This window comes from Triticum dicoccoides, chromosome 4A, assembly GCF_002162155.2.
Source record: "Triticum dicoccoides isolate Atlit2015 ecotype Zavitan chromosome 4A, WEW_v2.0, whole genome shotgun sequence".
NCBI lineage: Eukaryota > Viridiplantae > Streptophyta > Magnoliopsida > Poales > Poaceae > Triticum > Triticum dicoccoides.
The window spans coordinates 678,548,385-678,558,659 of NC_041386.1; the positions used below are offsets into that span (position 1 = coordinate 678,548,385).

The window sequence follows — 10,275 nt, forward strand, 5'->3', positions numbered from 1 at the left end:
GACGGTGGAGCTAGTGGGGGAGGGTTGCGGTGGGTCGTCGGCGGCGGTGGAACTAGCGGGGGAGGGTGCGGGTGGGATCGAGATCGAGATCAAAAAGTGCGCCATTAGTAGTTTTTCTGAATAGTAAAAAAAATATATCTAAACTCCTAATGCCTCAGTTGGTAGGTCGCGTTCCGGGTTTTATTTTCGTCCCACCTCACCTGGTTTTTTTGGTACCACCTTCACTGGTTTATTTTCGTCCTGCCTCAACCTACGAAAAGAAACCAACGAAAAAAAATCGAGGCCCCCTCGCACGAACCAGGAGCGAGGCCTCCAGTCTGCCCTCGATCGTCTCGCTACGAGGACGAGAACCACGCCCCAGCCGCCGGAGCCCTACGCCGCCGCCGAGATCGGAGAGGAGCCGCCGCCGCCGAGGTTCGAGAGGAGCTGGCAACCACGACCTCCCTCCCCAGCTGGCCGCCACCACCCCCTCCCCAAGCAGCCATGTACAGCACGGCGGCGCCCACGCGCCTGGCCTAGGTGGGTCTCGGCCTCCCTCCTCCCTTCGTCCAAGGCCAGGAGCTCCCCCTCCCCGACCCGATCTGGTGGAGAGAGGGCCAGGCCTTGCCACTCCGGTGGTCGCTGTGGCCAGATCTGTCCGGGGTAGTCGCCGTAGAGCCTCTACGGCGGCGGAGTAGCAGCAGCCCGACAGAAGGTGGGTGCCAGATCGTCGTCCAGCAGCTCGCCGTCGGAGCTTCTCACTGGAGGCAATGGAGGCCGGAAGCAGCCGTCGTTGCCAGGCGGTGAGCATTTCCTCTTGATTTCCCCCCTCGTATCTGACTTCTTGTAGTTGCGCTCCCTTGTGCTCCAACGATTCAGTCCCCGCTCCATGGTTGTATTAGTTCAGTCGAGTTCCCTTGCTAACCCCTCGTGGTTCACTGATTCGTTGTGCTAGGTCGATCATCACAGATGGAAAACGAGGTCCAGCCAAAATGTCTCAGATCGGCAGATTCTTAGTGGACTGCTTTCCTCATGTAACATCTCTGCTACATTACATTAGAATTCTGTGGGGAATGGGTAGTGGATCAGTATGCACATGCTTTCTTGTTTCCAATTCTTTTCAGCACCATGTTTTGCAGTTTTGGTCAGTTCAACATCATTTTCTGGACTTCTGTCAGTCATCACCATGTTATTTTTTTGACAGTGGGTGGTCAGTTCAGTATTATGAAATTTAGTTAGTCATATTCATTCTTATTTCTTCAGTCATGTTCATTGATCCTCTCACTCTCAGTCCCCTTCTTAGTTTTCTTTTGCCTCTTAGCTTGTTGGCATATTCACTACTTCTTATTTTAGTTTTCAGTTTTATTCAGTCCCTTTTATTCACTACTGCCGTGCACTAAGCAGGTCGACACAGTCTGCGAGGTGGAAGATCCATAGCATACAGGTGAGTCTGTAGGTGCTATTTTATTTTTGTGCATCTGTAGGCTCTGAAAACAAATGTATCTGCCCCCCTAAATGATTAAACGTGTGGTTTCTGTATTATGCATGCTGACATATGCATTGGTAATCATTATTCAACGGTATTCCTTTTCACTGAAATAAGAACCATGTAATGCTTATGATTTAATCTGGTCATCTAGACAACTAAATGGGTTAAGGCTATGCTTAGTCTCTTTTGGCATATGTAATGCGGGGAAGGAAACCAGTGTCTTTTGATAGGGATTTCTGGAGGTAACATGCCTCTGATTGTATGCACTGAATTTCAGATGCTATCTTGGGTACGACTGAGCAGTCTCGGATATACTTTAACCCAGACATCAACGCAACAAATAACTTGATTATAAGGTACAATCATGATTACCAATGCCTAGCTATTTTTTGATCTTGACTAACACAAAGGGTATAATGTGTAGTTTCAGGGAGCCGTGTAGTTTCAGGGAGCCCCGTTGCTTTCTCATAGAATTTGTTCAGATATAAATTTGCCTATTACCAACAATACATTGAATTATAATTATAATATTGCAGGAACAAATGTCATGTGAAGCAAATAATTTCCTTAGAAAAAAGTAAGCTCCGTTTGCACTATTAATTAGCTTCTTGAGTTATTTTGCTTGACAAGAGAAATGGACTTGTTTTTTCTATGGCCTAATTGAACAGTAAGGGTCTCTCCTACTTTCATTTCTAAGAAAACAAATAAACCTACATACGGACCTACATACGTCTTTCATATGAAATAATTTGTGCTTACGGGAGTCGGCATAAACCAGTGTGAGATTACCATTTGAACTTCTGCATGTGGCCCATTAATGTGGTCAAAGCAAGTTCTGTGGTCAGTACTCAATTTGGTCAGTGAGCTAAACGTCAACGTGGTCAGTACTCTATTTGGTCAAAGCAAGGTCTAACAAATATTTAGCCGCAGGTTTCTTATACTACTTTTAATTTAAACCAAGATAATTTGGTCCATTGTTAGGAAAAGTTCAGGATTGTGAGCGAGAAAGTGGAGAGAAAAAAGGTACTTATCAGCGGCAGGGGCGCGAGTAGGATGCCCTTTCCCAGGGAACTAAAGTAGGATTTGTCTTTACAACGCTGTTGTCGCAGTGTTCTCATTCTGAAGGCGCCGACAGACCATGATACTTGAAGATATGGACGTGCCAAATCTGCGCCGACCTCCTCTACGTGATATCTCTAATGTTGATCATCATTCCCAAATGTCTCCAGTGCCAGGTAAATGCACATGATTGCTTATGGTTTATCGCATTGGGTCATATACTTTACCTGTTTTTTCATTGAAACTGACAACAAAATTAGTGAGCTCAGAGAACTTAACCCTGTTTGGATCCGGTTGGGAATGGGTAAATCTTGCTAAGCAACTACGAGAGCGCAACAGAACTAAGCTGATGGGGATGCGAGAAACTACCAAAGACGACACCTGGTCGACAAAGATGGATGCGAGGTGGGTTACTAATATGATTTTATAGCTAAGTTTGTTTCTGAATAGTGTATTCTACTTCACTTATTTTTTAATCTGTCTCCCAAAATGTTTATAATGTTATCCTTGTTGTTTAGCATCTGTCAGTGGCAGAAGAGATGAATCACAAAAGTAAAGCTTACAGTCAAAAATATGTGAAGCTCGGGAGGGCATGGTGCTCAAATACGTGTACCTCGAAACTTAATTTTGTTCGCCTGCATCAATCATCCAGTTCTGGTCTGACTTCATTTTGCAAGGTCAGTATGAACAATATTTGCATTCCACACTATATCATGACCTTTTCTCCATTTTATGGGTACCTGCAAAACTAATTGAATTAAACAGGGCCACTGAACTTACAGTAACAAGAATGTCCAGCTACACAATAGAGCAAGCAAAATTCAAATATTTTCTTGTGGCCAGATTAAATCTAAATGTACATGCACAAGACATCTTGACCACAAAATGTATAATCACTAAATTAGGCGGTTCAGCTTGAAGATATATGTTCATATGGTGAGTGTAGTACCCAACTCCAGCAACTTTTTAGCTCAGAGAGTAAACGGCCTTAGAATTTAACAGGAAAAATCTACATACAACTCCCTCTATAACAAAATATAATACATTTTTGTATTTCCGACAGCTCCCAAATCTCTGTAAAAGTACAATTCTGCCCTCACCATTGTTCTGCTCCCAGATCTATTTGAATTTTAACCTCGCCGTCGTCAGCACCTCGTGCCTCGCCCAGCAACTCACGCCTCACTATTTCCCAGGCACTGCTTGCCGCACCGCACCCAGGCACTCCTCCTTGGCCAGGCGCCCAGGTGGAGGCCACCGCTACTGGCGCTCGTCCTAGCCGCGCTGGCCTAGGCACTCCTCGCCGCCTAGAGGCGCTGCTGGCCCAGGCACTCCTCGCTGCCCAGAGCACTCCTCGCCTAGCAGCACCTTCTCATCTGCAAATTGATTCAAATTGATTTCAGAGGAGCCGCATAGGAGGCGGATCAAGCGGAGCAGAGACAGTTACTGTACCAAACTGATTCAAACTGTGCAGTTACTGTAAATTCACAACAATTACAGTTATTGTACAGCTAACAAACTGTGCTCCAGTTACTTGTACTGGAGGAGTAACAAACTGTACAAACAAAAACAGAAACAAAAACTATACAAACTGATCTGGACAGAAGCAGTACTAAGAACAGAATATTTGCACTAAACTGAAATTAACCTAACATTTGCAGATGCAGAAGCAGTACTAAGAACAGAATATTTGCACTAAACTGAAATTAACCTAACATTTGCAGATGCAGAAGCAGTACTCCAAAACATGCATGGCTCATCTACTCCAGATACAAGTCCTACAAGCTTTAAGTGTTGATCGTACAAGCCTGCTCCTAAACTTTCAGAGTACAAGCCCTAAACAATTATTTATGCACATTTCAGAGTTGACAGCATGCATCATCTTCTCCTAAATAATTTTTGCATCATCTAAATACTCTAACTACTGCATCATCTATCTGCATCATCTGTGTACTCTTAACTATTGCATCATCAACAATATTCAGTAAATACTCTAACTGAACTAGGTGATTCAAGCACATGCATCACTACACTGGAGTACTCTGCACATGCATCTCTACATTGGAGTACTCCTAGCACAAGCGTCAACGAATCATCTACTCCATCTGCAATACTCCTAAAATGAAAAATAAAATAAACTGCTAAGCATTACTCCTTCTGAAAATCATATGAAAATAATAATATGCTAAACTAAAAAGAATCATCTGCTAAACTGAACTATGGCTTCAGTTATGTTCATTTTAGCAGCAGTACTACAACATCTACTCTAGCAACAATAAAGGATGAGTAAATGTTGGAATTTCAAACCATGTACACTATGCAACAGTACAATCCATAAAAAATAGTGCTACTCCTTTCAGTTACAAAGACCATCCCTACTATATTGCAAAAACTAGACTGAGGAGACGCAGTACTGTAAGTGTCGGATAAGCAACATGAAAATCAATTTTGGAGTAATTGTCTTACACCTAATCAGTGCAGACGCAGCAACCGCATCTTCACGAGCTGCCTCGTCGTCCATATCCCACAGTTCTTCCCTTCGCAACATACATCCTACTCCCATCTGCATCCCATCAAGAATCACAACCATATCCCATCTGCATCCATATCCCATCCTCACAAGAATCACAGCATACTATACTCCTAATCAAGAATCTACCCACGCAGACAGTACGAGAAAGATGCACACCTCGTGGGTCTTGCCGTCGAGCGTAGAGCATGGTAGTCGACTGGGACGGGTGCGGGCTCGCTCTCAGGTGCCGTCGAGATGGAGGGGGGCTCCATCGAAGAGAACCTGTCGGGGACGGCAGCGTCCAGTACGGGCGCTCCTCCTTGCAGGTCGAGGGCGATGAGGAGCGCCGGCGTTCATTGCAGCCGTTGTCGGGTAGGAGAAGTCCGCCCTGCCCGCGCTCCGCCTGCTCCTCCTCAACCTCGGTAAAGAAATCTTTGGAGCAGGCGACGCGTGCGAGAGGGAGAGAAGGTGGCGACGCGCGTCCGTCGGAGGGAGGCGGCGACGCGGGCGAGAGGGAGGCGGTTCGTCGGACTAGAGCTAGGGATTTGGTGGAGGGGAATGAGAGAGTGGTGCGGAGAGAGTGAGGGGAACGAGAGCGTTGTGCGGCGTCCGGTGTTGTGCTATATTGGGAAGTAAAGAAAAACCGTTACGCGACAGAAAACGTGCAATGATCCCAGAAAAGTGTGTTATGTAGTATTTTTCAGCGATATATTTTGTTAGAGCATTTACAATCGGAGTTGGCAAATCCGGCCCCTTAAACACCCGCGGACGTGCCCGGGTGCGTCCGTGGGCAGTGACCGGGCACTCCTAAAAAAATACAATCCACATCCGGACACCTCAATTAGCATATCTCAAATCCATACAAACTCATGCAACTACGTCGACACATACGCATCGTCCGGCTACTCCGTCACACTACACTAAACATGCCATCGGACTACCAAAATTTGGCATGTTTGGCTATGGTGGAGTTCATCCACGGCTGCCCTTGCCCTTCCCGACGCCCTTGTCGTCCTTCTCGCGAAAGTATCGGTCGAAGACGCAGTACGGATCGAGCCGGATCTGCTCGTCACCGGAGCTGTCCTCGCAGTCGTTGTCCTCCTTCTCCTCCTTCGGTGGCAGTCCGTTCATGGCACAGACCGCCCGATTCTGCTATAGGGCGAGGGCGCGCGTGGTCCTCCGCTGCAGTTTCTTACAAATGTGGGCGTGGATGGCTTCCTCCTCTTCGGCCGCCCTCGTCGTTGCATCAGCCGCCTCCGCCGCCGCCATTTCCGCCGCTATACCAGCCTCGGCGGCCCTTATTGTCTCCTTCCCACAGCGTGCTGCCTGTTCCCGGTGAGACTCGTAGTCTGCCCGACCGGTGATGGGGAAGGAGAAGTGTTTCGGCTGCCGGGACCGCGAGGATCCAGCACCAGAGGACCTGAGCGCCCGGTGAGCAGACGCTATGGCTTCACGACGGACGGATCCGTCTGTCGGTCGGGTGCTGTCCTCCCAGGGGCTGCGGAGTGTGTGGACTGCCATTGCCTCCTCCAACCCACACGGGATGACACCCCAGTCGACGGATCTGGACTAGTCGGAGTCTGATCCGCTGTCTGCCATGGCGGAGAAGGTCGAAATCCGCCGGAGGTGAGCTCGGGTGGCGGAGGGAAGGGGAGAGGAGTGGAGTGATGTGGCTAGGGTTTGCTCCGGCAAGCGGATGGGGATGAATATAAGTGGGGTCTGGTGGGCCAGTATGGGCCGGGTCCGACGTGGCGGGCATGCCGGGGCGCCCCCATATCCGCCCCATATTTAGGTGGATATGGGGGTGCCGGTTAGCCCGGGCGTTTCAGGTCCGTCTGAGAGGCCCGTCAGTGTCAAAAAATCATGATCGGTCAGTGATCGGGCGGCCAGCCCGGGCGTATGAGGGGTGACCCATTTTTTTTTAGAAAAATCGGTTGTTTTTTTATATGAAGGGAAATCAACTATTTGCTCATAGAGAAATGTAACATATTTTTATAGTGAACAATATCACATACCTTAAATAATAAATTCCCGAGAAGGGAAATCAACTATTTTCTCCTAGAACAATATCATGAACAAGTGATTTATAAGTTAGCCTAAATTTATTAAAATCAGGATGCAACTTATAAATCATTAAACGTTTTATGATATTTTTTATGCGGTTGTTACTTTTAACCAATAGAGCCGCATTAAACTTCATTGTCCTTCTGGCACAACTATTTACATCTCACACATAATGCTTACTTCTTAAATGCCGTAGTTTAATTGGAAGAGGGAAGGGAGGGAGGGAGAGAGAGAATGTTGCATTGCAGCGAGAGAGGCAAAGGGAGGGAGAAGTTAAACAGTGTGAGATGTAAATCAAGTGCATGGTTAAAGTCTGGGTGGAGATGGAAGGTCTGATTGCGATCTAGATGCACCATTGAAAAATGTGATGAGCCTGGGCTCGGGAGGAAGAGAGGCAAAGATAATGGGTGGAGGAAGATAAGGAAAAGAGTAATTTAACGGTAAAAAAGACAACATTCGCTGATGTACATGAGGAAACTAAAGGTACTCCACTTGTTCTAAATTAATGTATCTTTCTCACGAATCAATGTGGAACTGTGTATTGACATTCCTCCTTATCTGGAATCTCCATTTGCACCATCTAGAAGAAAATTTGAGGAAGAGACTAAAAGGCACATACACGAGTAGCCTGATTCAATGTGAAAAGTTGATTCTTATATATATGTCTTGGATTAAAAAGAGCATGAGAACTTGCCAAGCCATCTGAAAATGCCATCATAGCCAAAACTTTTTTTAGGTTGCTGACAACATTGAGCTGGACTTGCTTTTGTTGCTACTATTGCTGAAGACAAACTCCAGAAAAGGGAGTGAAAGCAGAAAGAAGAGAGGTTGCACAAGATGAGTAATGATGGGTAGCGATAGAGGCTGAAGCTGTGATGATGATGCGGATCTGACCATTAGTATGTTTCCCATCAAGGAAACCTACAAATTCTATTATGATACAAATTTTCTATTATGAGGTGTGTTTCTCATAAAGAATGTGATTTCTGCATGATAGTTTTCTAAAAATGTGAAGGTTTTATGCAAAGACTGACATTTTAGAAGGATGTAGTAAAATATAAACCTTGGTAGGTACTCCTGAAGTTGAAGCTGCTCAAGCAATAGTAATTTTTTTTCCGAGCACTGAACTATTGTTTCTGGTTTTGCTTATTGTTATTCCTCGTAGGATGTTCAAGAGGAACACCCTTTAAATTTTGTACTTGTCATAGCTTCAGGTCCACTTGTGAGCCCTTATGCAATTTTGCTTAAGTTAGATTAGGATGGGTTCCTTTGACCTTATGGTCATGTATATAACAACGAGGACATATTATATATACTTTTTCCCCTCGGAAATCTTTAGGTACAATTGCATGGTTACGTGCTTCGAATTAAAAGCGTGTATGGCAGGTGGTGGAAGGAAAGATTGCAAGTCAGATGCACCACTGGTATACAGTAGACACAAATTCGTGTTAAACCGTTGAAATGTTTATGACCCGTTCCAATGCACGGGCAGTCAACTAATTCGGTACGCCATCATCTCTCCAGGTAGTGATAGTCGTCTCATTTTTTAAATCAAATGTACAATATGCCATCATCTTTTGGAGTATGTGGGAAAGTTTAGAAGAGATGCAAGAAATGGTGCAGTGAGATGACACGCCTTGTAAGTGACGACAATGCTACATGCTGCTTTGTCTTTTTTTTATTTAATATATTTTTATATGTTCACTTTTGTAGGTCAGAGATAATAAAAATTGATGGCTTTGGATGATGCTTTGAAAATGTCGATTGAGAAAGTCACGGATGTAACTATGAGCTACTGGACTCAAAAGTCATCCAGTTTTACACGATGAGATGCATATAAATAATTATTCTTTCTTGTATATATGTTGCACATGATAATACTTTTTTTGTGGGGTATGAGAGAGATGGAGATAGATTACGTTGATGTTCAAAAAGAATCCTTCGACAAGGGCCGGATCAATTTCATTGGAAGGAGCCAAAACTACATCGAGTTTTATACAACAACATAATCTATCTCCATTGCTAAAAACCTAAAAAGCCCGTGGCAAAGCACGAGCATATTACTCGAGGTCAACATGAGATCAAATTTTTTTCGAGAAGGAAACTATCCAGACATTGGCAATATTTTTTGATAACTGGCGTGAGATGGACAACGACATCTCATCGTCCAACATGGTAAGTAAAATATTTTGTCTATTGTTATCATGGTTTATTGTTGTTACTAATAACTCCACTTGTAGTTTTATCTTCCCTATCCATCCATCGGCCGATACAACTTATACGTCATCGATAAAGAGGCATGTCGTCTATATATTATGGACCCTGTTCAAACATCACAATCGTCACAGGATAAAAATTTGAGGCATGCACTGAAATTAAAAAGTTTTGCAAGGGATTTCAAAGAATCACTCGAAATAAAGCTGTTTGGTTGGAATTCCGATATATCTAAATGGCAACGTTTATTTCCGTTTGGTATTTCAACGAGTATAGACGGGTAATGAATTCATAATAAAAACATTTATTTTTGTTATCACTATTTTTTTATATTATTAATTTAAAAAATTGCTGGAATGTGTCTGGTTATTTTGTTTTTCATTTTATGCTCTGGTAGAACGGTGAAGAATTGGGGAAGTCGGTTTGCGCGGTGAGTATTGTCCGTTAAATGTTTTAATACCTTCGGTGTGAAATTTTCATACTAACTACATATATTGTTCGTACAGGATGGGTATGAGTTGAGAAAGCAATTTTTATTATACTTGATAAAACATCATGGGAATGAAGCTAAAGGCAACTTTTCTGATATTGTCAAAGAATTTCTTAAATGCATCATCTATATATTGATAGTTTTGTAATAGATGTTTAGTTGGAACATCGCTCAGTTTGTTATATGGACATCTCATTAATCTTTCTTTTTTGTATCAATTTACATTGTAAAAATGGACTTTAATTATTCAATAATTGTGTTTGTGTTATATTGTTTGTACATGTGAAATTTAACATGGAACTCTTGCAAACTATTTCAAGAGCCCGTGGCAACGCACGGGCACTCTACTAGTATATACTAATGGCGCACTGCGGAAAAGTGCGCCATTAGTAGTTTTGCAAAAAAGTAAAAAAAAATACTAATGGCGCACTGTCTATATGGTGTGCCATTACTAGTTAGAACTAGTAATGG

General features: G+C 43.9%; 2 long non-coding RNA genes across 3 annotated transcripts in view; one reads left to right on the forward strand and one right to left on the reverse strand.

Moving 5' to 3' along the window:
- LOC119287899 overlaps window positions 1–7,814 on the reverse strand; it is a 10,469-nt gene extending 2,655 nt beyond the window's left edge. The window contains exons 1-4 of the long non-coding RNA XR_005141008.1: window positions 5,214–7,814; window positions 4,993–5,087; window positions 3,628–3,900; window positions 3,141–3,267 (exon numbers count right to left, since the gene is read on the reverse strand). This is a non-coding gene — a long non-coding RNA (uncharacterized LOC119287899). The remainder of the gene's footprint in view (window positions 1–3,140; window positions 3,268–3,627; window positions 3,901–4,992; window positions 5,088–5,213) is intronic.
- Window positions 138–8,223, forward strand: LOC119287897. 2 transcript variants are annotated; one of them, XR_005141007.1, is made up of 9 exons: window positions 138–782; window positions 935–1,013; window positions 1,384–1,423; window positions 1,746–2,045; window positions 2,578–2,703; window positions 2,788–2,932; window positions 3,046–3,204; window positions 4,249–4,351; window positions 7,837–8,223. It is a non-coding gene; the product is annotated as an uncharacterized LOC119287897 (long non-coding RNA). The 2 variants fall into 2 exon arrangements; XR_005141006.1 differs by lacking the exon at window positions 4,249–4,351 and having other exon boundaries at window positions 141–782; window positions 1,746–1,824.
- Window positions 8,224–10,275: the final 2,052 nt, after the last annotated feature.